This window comes from Hippichthys cyanospilos, chromosome 15 (genome assembly GCF_059441005.1).
Source record: "Hippichthys cyanospilos isolate Australia breed blue-spotted pipefish chromosome 15, RoL_Hcya_1.0, whole genome shotgun sequence".
Taxonomy (NCBI): Eukaryota; Metazoa; Chordata; class Actinopteri; order Syngnathiformes; family Syngnathidae; genus Hippichthys; species Hippichthys cyanospilos.
The window spans coordinates 8,882,943-8,895,411 of record NC_142383.1 but is presented as its reverse complement, the minus strand read 5'-3'; the positions used below and the strand labels follow the sequence as shown (position 1 = coordinate 8,895,411).

Here is a 12,469-nt window from a genome sequence, read left to right as displayed (position 1 = left end):
AACGTTTGCGAGCCATTCTATGTGTTCACAGCCGTTAACGGCCACTAGAGAGCAGCATCGAACACACCACTAAGTCCATTCACTCCACCCTCTCTCTTTCTCTCTCTTTCCGCTTGGTCTCTTTTTCTCTGCTTGTCTCTTTTTTTTTGACAAGCCAGTCCTTCACCCGGCTACCGATTCTGGAGGATCCAGCTGGAGTATGACAGCATCACAACACAAGTGGATCAAAGGAAAGGAGGCAAGGTGTCCAACACCGGTGAGTGAAAGACCTGACACTCTTTTGGGGGGGGGGGACAGTTACAATATTTTTAATTTAGATGTAGATGAAGATAAAGATGATAATTTCGAACCCAATCATTAAGTTTGAATGTCCTCTTTGAAACTCCTTGGAAACATTCTACAGGTGCACTGTCCACTAGTTTACATGTCATTGCCGTCTTTTTTTTTTTTTTTTTTAATTGAAATGATAAATTATCTATGTAATACATTTGAGGGCAATTTTCCACATGGTGCTATTTGTTGACGATCGATCTGACATAACTTGTCACATATGAATAACTCACTTTTCAGGCATCACTATCAATTTCTTAGGTGGTTTTCTCTACTGTACGTACATCACAAATGCAGAGCAAAGATGCTTTTCAAACAGTCGGAAAGATTGTTCTATATCTGTCACACAGGTTGTAGACAGCTCTTAAGAGCACAACGTGCAGCGGTGCTGCACACGAGAAGACAATGGGTTACAACCTGAGGTTAGGCTTCATTAAAAAAAACAAAAGCAAAGCAAACAAAAAAAAAACGGAAAGACTTTTCAGTTTTACATAGGGCTGCTTTCATAGTTATCCCTTCATGGCATGCCTGAACTTTAATTGACCTTTTTTGTGGAGAGGGAATTATTTTACGTACTAGATTACTTGTGAAACCTGTGTGTTTTGCTGTGTAAAGACAATCCATGACTAGCATCTGTTTGTATGAGAAACTAGTTGATAGCTTGTATGCCTTTGTCTAATATGTCTACTGAAAGGGTTGTAAAGATAATATTCAAAAGTTGAGGCAAAGGTTCCATAAAGGCACAGATGGTGACATAACCAAGCATGAGGTTGTATTAAAGGGAGCATAAATCATCCAATTAAAAAAAAAAAAAAACATTTCTTCTATGCAGCTCCACTAGTCTAAATATTGTATTCTGGTATTTTTGTAGCTGTGCAATGGAATTGGCAGCAAAATCAACCACTTTTTGTTCATCTCATTGGGAAGCCATCTTTATACTTCCTGTTTTCTGAAAATGACATCACAACTGCTACTGCTACAACGACTAGAGCTACAGTAATGGCCAATCATTGCTAACTTATGAATGTCACATTTTCTGACCAAACTCAGAAAAGAAGTGTGCTGCAACTGGTTGTTACCTGAACCCTGAGCAAATGTGATGTCATTTTCACATGACAGCCAGCGACATAATGGTCACCCCCTGAGAATGATCATGAATAGATTTCGCTAAGTACTGTACTTAATTTTCCACTAATGCAAGATTATTCATAATGTCATGTTTAGGGTAGAACATATTATTGTGAACAAAATTGGAGATGTGATTCCTTAAATAATGTAATCTTATTGCAGAAAAACACAAGTGAAAATGTTCCCAAAAACGAGCTACACAGCTACAGTACATTTCAGTACATGCATTCTTTCCAAGGTGCACTTGGGCAAGGCACCAAATTGTTCAACGGTTAATTGTTGGGCTTTGGCCTCAGTCCTGAGTTCTTAACTTGTTTTTTTTTTTTTTTTCTTTAATGCCTGCAGACATCCTTTTGGGGAAGTAACAACGTTTGGGTAGTTTAATCATACAATGTCCTTTTAGGCACCCTTCAAAATGCAAAATATAATAAAAAAAAAATGACAATTTCAAAAATGAATCTCCAACACCCTAAAGCACACTCAACAATTATTTACAAAGGGTTTTTATTTTCATATGATCTGTTGTCTGTTATACGTACAGTAATCAGTTATTTAACTCATATGTAAAAGTTAGATAAGCTAAGATATATTAATTTACAAGAAATAGTTCCCTATCCTTATTTCCAGCCTGTGGTGTAGGCACTCAAGAGAGAAGTGCTGTCTTTTAAGGCAATTTGGGTCCCAAGTGCAACTCCCTGACCTGGTTATTCATTATAATTGTCATCATTTCCATTAACGACCAAAGCTACGTAAACACAGATGTTCGTGACATGTAATATAAAATAAAAATTCCCCCCAAATCTATTGCCTCCTCGTAAGCTGCTTTCTGTTATTTTGATGTTTTACATGTCACATCCATTGATTGGAAACTGTTGAGATTTTTGAAGGGTGCTTATAAATAAATGTATAAAAAGTAATAGCTGTAAAAAGGATATTATGATAGTAATAATAATATATAAGAAAACACTGGTTTGCATTGCTGGTTGTGTGTTTGTTAGTGTACTGTAAATATACACCATGTTCCAAATTATGCCAATGATGTTTTTCTTTGATTTCCCTAAACACACAATGTACGGAACTTAGCATAACTTTCAAGTAATCAACAGTTAAACAAACATCCCTTTGATAGTATTTCTTTAAAAAAACCAAAACAAACATAAATTACATATTTACATAAACCCAGTGTACGTTTTGTAAATTTAAAATAGTGCTGTTAACCACCCTGCCAAATTTAAAATAAAATAAATAAATCACCTAGTATATAAAATGAGGCTTATACTTTGTGGAAATTCTGCTCACTTAGTTTATTTGTTCATCTGTCTTCGCTGAAATAGACATTTGTCATTTTGAAATGTCCACTTAATGAGGAAATACAGCAATTATTATGAAATAGAAAAAAAAATTACAGCAATGCACGGATGGACAAAGAAACCAAAAAATGGGTATGCTACTGTACATTCTGTACTTATTGTCAGTCTACGAGGACATGTAATCAATTTGTTTATTTTTCATACGCTCAGTTGGCTTTCTAGGTGTGCCTACAAGGTGTACTTAGTTGTTCAAACAAAAACTGTCTAATTCCTTTCATTACCGCAAGCTGCAATGTTTTCTTTGTACGTAATTGGAAAAAAGGGGTTAATTCAATGTGTTAAAATGCTGCCGGCTGCAATCAATACCTGTGAAGGATAAACTAGCATCGGTGTGAGGAAATGCTTCCTTGTGTTGGCGTCACTCATTTTCATGTATTCCTGGAAAATGCTCACAAAGAGTTTGTAGATGTCATGAGCATTGAAACAAAAGTGGTTTGATGTTTCGTATTTCTAGCTGACTGTCATGCTTTGGTTTATATTTGTTTACTGGGCCGCTTGCTGCAGGGAAGATTTGTTCTATAGGGTTTAGGTCTGGAGAATACACGCAACCTTGTTGTTTTGGCGAACTTACTTTTGTTGAGATCGTAAACAAAATGTTTTCGTAGAATTTTGAGTTTATTTTTGCTTTTACCTTCATGTGTTGAATTAAAGACAGGTAATCAGCGTGTCCAAGAAAATGTCAGGCAAGTCCAAACTATGACAGATTCTTTGCTGGGTTTCACAGATGAGCTTGTATGTCAGGGAACATTGTGATCACATCCTTTATTTGTTCTCATGAAATCTTTTCATCATTTGGTAACGGTTCATCTTTTTCTTATCAGCCCAATGAACTTTGTCACAGCATTTATTCGTTTGTTCGTCTCCACACTTTTGGGCAAATTACACCCAGGCTGAGTTTTTTTTTTTTTTTAAAGCTTTTAAAATTATTCCATCACTATTCACCATTGTTTTCCTTGAGCTAAGCGGATGATGTTTGATACGCTTAGTAAGGCTGAACAATTTCAACAATATGTCAGTTGGAAAAAAAAAAATCACATTACCGATAGCAGACCAAGCTTGGTTGTGCAGATGACATCATTGGTTTCCATTCATCCTTTATTTTCAATAGCCGCTTATCCTCACTATGATCACTGGCTTGCTGGTGCCCATCCCAGCCATCTTTGGGTAGTAGGTGGAGGACACACTCTACTGGTTGCCAGCCAATCACAAGGCACGCAGAGACAATCAACCATTCACAATCAGACCCAAGGGCAATTGAAGCACCTAAAGCACTTATTTTGGGTCATAGCTAAACTCAGCAGTTAATATTAGCGATTAGCATGCTTGGGGACTCCTCAATCATCTTTCAATTCTCTTATCTATTTTCTCGAAGGGTGGTTTATTTGTCCCCATGGGGCAGAGGGACTTGGATAGGACATATATTCAGCCTGTTTTGCCCCTGAGCAAGATAACTGAGTGTTGCCCAGCAGTTGAGAAGGAATTTCGAGGAGTATGGGTAACAGCGCTGAACCCGATACAGTGGTTCGTTTTTTAACCTGTAGGAAGCTGGGTAATTGTTTTCTTATCTTCAAAATTTATTTCTTACCGATAGACTCTGATTTCCATGTTGGCATTCAGCTTGGAAATAAAAAAAAAAACGGTATTTATCTAATCGAAATGTATAAACATGGACAAAAATTGCCAGAATATTTATACGTTGTCCATAGTGGTCTTTTAATGTCAAACTCAAAGTTTTGATTCTCCAATACTGCAAAAAAAGAAAGTAGACACACTTTCTCTGAACTAAAATGGATGATGACTGGATATATGTTTTATTTCTAGCAACGTGTGCGAGTGTCGTCATTGTTTTCCAGTCATTCCGAGCTCATCCACTGTGGTGGTCTCCATAATGTGACAAGCTCTTTGCACGCTCAATTACCCTCTCACTTGACATTATACCTTCAGCTTTACCGCTTTATTCACTAGACGTGCTCCTTTCATTGTGAGGGAGTTTCTTGTAGCTCCATTCATGCATGTGCAGCAAAGCAGAAAGTATGCACCTGCACATTCATCACCACATGAAAGCATGGAGAAATCAGCGTTTCCGAACAAAAAGTGGTCCTTTGAATATGCCGTCACTTGATTTAAAGATAAGTATTTTATTATATGTCTTACGAAAACTTCCTTTAGTCATCATTTCTTGAAGTAATCAATGTGCCTGTATGTTCACTGGTGAACGACAGGTGATACAGGTGATAATTGTTTTATAGACTAAAAAATATGAGAAGACATAAAAGACATAAAATCAGTGTTTTTTTTTTTTGTCTGGTCTGACGTACAAGAAGAAAACCTGAAAAAAATGGCGAGGTAAACCTGTGATAAATATGGTCATGAATGAAAATACACGTAGTAGATTTTTTTTTATTAAATAGAATTGCTATTTTGAGTGGTCTGATTTAAAAAGAAAAAAAAATCATGGAAAATTACACATAAACCTGCAATAGATAGATTTCTAGCCATAAATGATAGCAATAGAATGAAGCAGCAATAATTGAACCATGTTGTAGCGAGTTTTTATTCATGTATATTTTTTGTTTTGATATGTTTCTGCCTCTTCCACTTGCAATACTCTATTAACTCTTTATTTCTCAGTCTGATAATTGAACAGCTCAAGATTTAATATAAAGGTGCAAGATTTAATATAAATGTGAATACAAAAATTCCCCATCCCCTTTCCCCAAATTGCTGAAAATGGATGCCTTTTAGCACTCATTTTGTCCATTTACAGCAAATAGATGAAAAGAGCGGACAACCTGCTGAATGCCACTTTTCTTTTCTGCCTGACAATGCCAAAGCAAAAAAATAAAATGCTCAATTTTCACAACTCTGCTTGCCAACATATAATCAAGATGTAGTCAAGGAAATCCATTAGCATGAGAAATCATTTGAACACGCTTATCGTTGCTCACATTTTTACCTTATCAAAAATAGTGTTTATACTGTGGTTATTAAAGGAATTTATGAAAGATTTGAGTAGTTTTAATTTAATAAATCACCCTGTTTGCTTCTTTAGAATGCAGCCTGTTTGGAATTCGAGCATCAGAGAGTAAGTGTTGCTCTCTTCACTAAACTTTATGTGCGCTGTTTGTCTCTCTCTCTCTCTCTCTCTCTTTTTTGAAAATTTTTTGATCGTCTTATGTTTTCTATCAAGTCATTCGATTATGCAAGTGCGCCTAAAATTATGGCCGGTGCCACCTGTGTAACTGGCTGATCACGGGGCCCTCCCGTCTGTCTAAAATCAGCACAGCAACACTATCAGACTGAGAGGAACAAAACCGTAATTAATGGATCACATTTTGACTGGTTTAATTTTAGCAGATGCCAAGATTAGCTTAGAGATTTATGGCCCAGGGAACATTCACTGAATTGCGCTTTAGAAAATCCTGTCCCTCTGGAGAACGCAATCCGTTGTACAGCCTCTCAGGGAGGGGAGGGGGGAAAATCGCTAATATCATTCTATATGACAGCTGCCAAATTTGGTCTTTAGACTGGCTAAAGTGTCTCCAAATGTTGCCTGCTTATTCAGCTGCTTGTTTCACGGGCATTAACTGTCCTGTTCGCGCATCACACGCTGCATCTACTGAGCTTATATAGGCTCACGCACACACGACCCTCTTGAGGCCTCCATCCCGAGATTGTGTGCCGAGTTTTTGATTTTTAAATCTATTTTCCAGCCAGATGTGGACCTTTGTGTCTGATAATGACTATACTCCCTGCAGATACTTCGCTGCCATGGAATGTAATATCTGTCCTGGCCAATATAGGCCGGTTGTCCACAGAGGATTGGCCGTTAAAGCTGCGTTACTGTCTGGGGGGGCTTTTTACCCCAGTGTCCAAACAAACCACAAACTAGGTTTTGTTATTGTGTTAGCACAGATGATGGGGGCAAAAGATCGTTAGAGTTGGGATTTGTGCCTGCTATATATCCTTAAATGCCATGACAATAGTCTTGGGACTCAGCTGTTGTCAATTCATTGACCTGTTAGGAGTCGAATTAGACCCCTTAGTTGCCCCAGTGCTGACCCTTGATTCGACATCCTATTAAGACATTTGCAGGAAGCCGTTTGAAAAGGCTCCAGCAAGCATCTTTTGGCATGAACTTGTTCTAAATAGTGTCAGATTAACAGATTAATTGCAATCAATTAATCAGTCAAAGTTTAAGCGTTGCATTAATCGCTTTTTTAATTTCTAGCTTTATGCTTTCTGTATGCTGATTTCGATTTGTTTGCATCAGGCATCTAGTGCTTGAGATGTTAAGGGTTGGAAGACAAAGGTCAATCACACCCTGAAGTTGACATTGATTGGATGTCATTGTGTTTGGCATAACCTGGTAGATTCCTGTTGTGAGGGGGGCGGGCAAATTCAGAGACAGAATGAAGATGTGAAAATAGAATAGGGTGTGAAAGTTGTCAGCCCGATGAACAGTAAATGGTAACTTTAAAAAATCCTCCCAATGGCACCTTTGACACAGGTAAAGTGCAGTCTTTGTAAGACGATAATTGCTTACCACAGAAACGACTAAAGTTCAGTTTACCACATAAATGCAAAGCACTCAGTTGCAATTGTAGCCACAGCTAACGATAGCAACAGTACCCTAATAAAGTGAGTAATAACAAAACTCGAGAACAGCATGTGTTTGAGCAAGTCTGTGATGGATGAATGATGGGCTAGGGTTAGGGATTGATGGATCGCTGTTTAGGTAAACTTAAAAAGATAATGATTAGGTGAATTAATTACAGCTCATCATCAATTAATCTCATCTTTTTTAATCTCTTGGTCACATTTATTATCACCTGACACAGGTTGCTCCCAGTCATCCAATATATCAAATTTAACTTCCATAGTCCTTCTTAAGTTTAGCTGGTGTTGGGTCATTTAGTGTTTTCAGGGCAAAAAACAAACTTTTTTTTTCAGAAGTGTTTGGATAAGATTGAAAAGAGTTAAGGTTGATCATTTGATTACAAATCTTAATTAATGAATTTCATTTTTGTTCAATCTCCTGACAGCCCTACCAAGCACACATGCTTTTGGTTGACTGAAAATTCTCATTTGGCCACACGTGTGAATGTGAGGCCAAATGTACTCATTTTAAATAATATTGCTATTGCATTCATTTTACAACAAGATATTGCTGATTGTTGACAACAAGGGTTATTGTTTGAGTTGGAAAAAAATTGACAAAATGGCTTTCTAATTCTTCACTGGACTTACCACCAAGGTAGCCTTAAGCAAGACTCCGACCCCTGCAACATCCCAGTTTAAAGGCACAACAATGTTTGCAAGCCACTTTTATTCGGCTGTATGCATGTGATATTCTCTGCAACACAAATATACAGGCGAGTCTGACTTGAATAAAAGATAATCATGAATGTAATATATTGAATTATATTTAAAGATTCCCACAGGAAAATCCGGGCCCATGGACAAAATTGTTAGGAACTTCTGCCTAGTAGCATCCTGACTGAAATTCCCACATTTTTCTGCACTCTTTACAAGAAATGCACATTCACTCATTAAGTGCCAGCTATTTTAGATAGTCTATTAAAAAAAATACAGTGAATAAATCCATGGCTCATACATCCAGTCTCATGGATCGTTTTACGTGTAAATGCATTTTTGGGATGGAATGAGTTAAAGTAAATTTCTTCACAATCAAAAGCACTATATTGCACATATATAAGTGTCACTTCTATTTAGATCATCCATGTCTAAACAGTTCTTTGACAATATTCATCACAAACATTTAAGATTACTGAGGGACATAATTTTGAGCGCAATAGCACATGGTCTCCATGACAACGGAATCAGAATATCCTCCATATACGCAACGGCAAATGTCTCGTGAGTACAAACGAACAGGTCAGATTTCACTCGGCCCAGTGTAAGCTGCGAGATGATTGTGTTGTGTTACAAATGTGTCAGTATCAGAACTTGTCAAATTGGCTTTTCAGAGCGAGTGCTGATACTTTTGGGGAGATAAGCATCTTGGACCCCCCCCCCCCCCCAATTTGGTATATATCCAATTGAGGGATCAGTTTATACAGAGGATCTTTAACCTCTGGCCTCCAGAGCCACATATGGCTTTTTTATCTTTTATACTTCTGCTGTGACAATGAAAAATTTAGAGGACCATTTTTTTGTTTTTTTTTGTTTTCTACTGTATGTATGTATGTATATATAAATATGTGTATGTATGTATATATATATATATATATATATATATATATATATATATATATATATATATATGTGTATGTACGTATGTATATATATATATATATATATATATATATATATATATGTGTATGTACGTATGTATATATATATATATGTATATATATATATGTATATATATATATATATATGTATATATATATATATATGTATATATGTATATATATATATATATATATGTATATATATATATATATATATACATATATGTATATATATATATATGTATATATATATATACATATATATATATATATGTATATATATATATATATATATATATATATGTATATATATATATATATATATATATATATACATATATGTATATATATATATATATATGTATATATATATATATATATATATATGTATATATATATACTGTATATGTATATATATATATATGTATATGTATATACTGTATATGTATATATATATATATGTATATGTATATGTAGAGAGAGAGAGAGAGAGAGATAATTAAAAAAAAAACTTTGAATTTAGAGCTCTACAGAGTTCCTAAAGTTCAATCAATCATGGTCGATCAATCATTTGCAACGGTAATATTGGTAAATCACAATGACATCACACAACATAAAAAACTGTGTGCCTAAGGTATACTATTCATTTCAGCAAAAGTACTTCTGTTATTATTATGACTAAGAGTATTTTTTTTCTTTATTTATACCTGTGCAATTTTGAAGTGAGACCAGGTGTTTCTGCTGCAATGGATGATTGCATGGTGACATCATGCTATCTACGCATGCTTCTGCCATTCTTGCTCCTAATGTGCCCAAGCTAAGATGTTTTCATTGCGCTCCCTGTTTTCTTAATAACTAATAACTTAGACATTTTATAAATTTTATATTTATTTTATCCTCAATAGATGTTAGAATGGTTTTATGACCATTTTTTTTTCTCCCTCCGGGAGAGAAGAGTCAAAATGGCTCTTTGCCGACCCCTGGTTTAGACTCAAATCTTGAGATTGCTTCTCGTACAGCCAAAGATTCCTTCCATGTTTAAAAATACAAACTGTAACCTTTCAGTGACCATTTGCTGTAGCTAATTACTATTTGTACTTCAGAAGTCATGGGATAGCATTAATGTGCCATGTGACCGCTATGTGTGGGGAAAAAAAAATATATACTGTATTTATATATAACCCCAAATTGCTCATGGCTTTGTAGATTTGTCCTGATAAGAATCAAATTGAATTGTAACCTCAAGCCTCTTCTCTCACACAACTGAAAAATGTGGTTGAGAAAAAAATGGGTCACATGTCATCAAACTTTCTCATGCAGCACAGTGCAATTATCCTACTGCCCGGCCACAATATAATTTTTAATTTCCACACTTTAATCGCTGCAAAAACAAATTATTGTTTAACAATGGCCTTGCAGGAGGTATATGCACTTGCGTGAATCATACCTGATGAAGGTATGATGTTGAAAGTACAGCACAGTGAAAGTCTACAGAAGGAGCATGCTGTTTTGTCTTGTGCAGCAACCCGCAGCCGCATAATGACTAATTGTAATTTGTCGCATCGACAGGATTTCAATTTTGCCCTGAATAATGCAACAACATCACCATGAATCAAAGGTGCAGTGTTCAGGAAAATAAATGTAGTGACATCTGGTCCAATATGGGTGTAATGAAGGCCTTCTTTCTTTCTCTCCCTCCTCTCCTCACTTCACTTTTGTGTCAGTCACACATACAACAGAAATGGCGAGCTGTGAAAAGACACCTCCCTCTCTGAACATCCCACGAGAAATCTCACTTTCTTCTTCTCGTCATCCTCTAGCAAGCACATATTTTCTGACATGTTTTTTCTTTATCGACTGATGCATGTGTAATGAAAGAGCAGTGATACAATGGCTGGGTAAAAGAGTCCAATGATTTTGGATTAACCGTAAATTAGAAATGATTAGAGCGTTTTCACAGGATGAAGTAGTTGTTGAACTTACACTATTGTTGTCAAACATGTTTTCATCTTCAGTATAGATACCCACAAGGCTTCAAATATTTCGATTCAAGTTTCTCTCATCATTGACACGTTTGACATCTAAATATAACAAAAACAGAAAACCACACGTTATTGGTCTCTTTGGTAACAGTTTCCTCAATGAGAAAGATGTGACAAAACTGCAATAAAAAGAGCACATGACACTCACGGTGTCATGTAAAATTAGCAATGAAGGACAGAAAAATCACCTTATCCCGAACAGTATTTACTCAAATCTCAAAAGAAATGACTATACGTTATAGAATACCTAATATTATTGTATTGAACATAGAGAAAGTAGTCACACATTTTTGAGTTTTTATTAGCTGAAAATAAACGTATTCAGTTTGTTACAAAGTCAACAATGTTATCTACTTACCTGCACTACCCCCTCCACCTTTCCAAAAAACGGATGACGGAGCAGTATGCCTTCATCCTCACACCAGATTGTGTGAGTGCATGAATTCCCCAAAAGGAAGTCCCAAGATGAAATTGTTGTATTTATCAATAATATATACTGTATTATAAATCGTTGGTTTTGCCATTACATCATTAATCCATTCAGTGCCAACTATGTTTAGACACTACTTTACTCTAGTATTTGAATAACAAACAAACTGTAATCAAGCATCTGGGATAGAATGTCTGGACTATATACATATACACTATCTGCTTAACGTAACTAATGATATTACTTGTCATTTAACTAAGTTACTTTCTAAGGTAAATGTGGCAACACTGCTGACCAAATGAAGCAGCTGTGATCGATGCTTAACATTATACAGTAAACAGATTTCAAGACCATGATCGACAATAAATTTCATAGTCAACATTTTACTCTATTGCAGTAATTTTTCACTCTAAAAAAGACTAGATTACCCGATAAAAAGTTACACCTGGAAGAGAGTATCAGATTATTCAGAGTAAAATTTACTCAAAGTACCTGAATAATTGTTGTCCAAACAATTAAAATCAACTTTTATTTGATGAGAGCATAAGTTGCTTGTCGACATTTCACACCAAGGGGAGCCTCATGTACTTTTAGTAAGGAGATGTTGATCCATTCTGAAGATTTACTCATTTTTAAATGGCCAAGAGAGGCACTTACTTCTACTGCAAATGTTTAAATGGACACTAAACTTACTCAGCCATCTTCAGCAGTAAAATGTTTAATATTTTGTCTATAATTACTTTGACAGCTCATTTATTTTCTTGTACAATTAATATAATAAGAAAGCACATCATTGTATTTACTCTCAATTGAAAATGACATTGCATGTGCTTACAGGTAATAACCAATTACGGCTCACCCTAGGTTTGGTCATGTGATGGTTGCACCTGAACTCTGGGCACATGTATTGTC

The 12,469-nt window shown here is 35.7% G+C and overlaps 1 protein-coding gene across 1 annotated transcript in view; it reads left to right on the top strand.

Annotated features, from left to right (window-relative positions):
• Positions 1–112: 112 nt before the first annotated feature.
• The window catches only part of LOC148411633 (5-hydroxytryptamine receptor 4), a 39,922-nt gene continuing 27,565 nt past the window's right edge, over positions 113–12,469 (top strand). The window contains exon 1 of the mRNA XM_088435901.1: positions 113–256. The gene's annotated coding sequence lies outside the window, so the exon portion shown is untranslated. The remainder of the gene's footprint in view (positions 257–12,469) is intronic.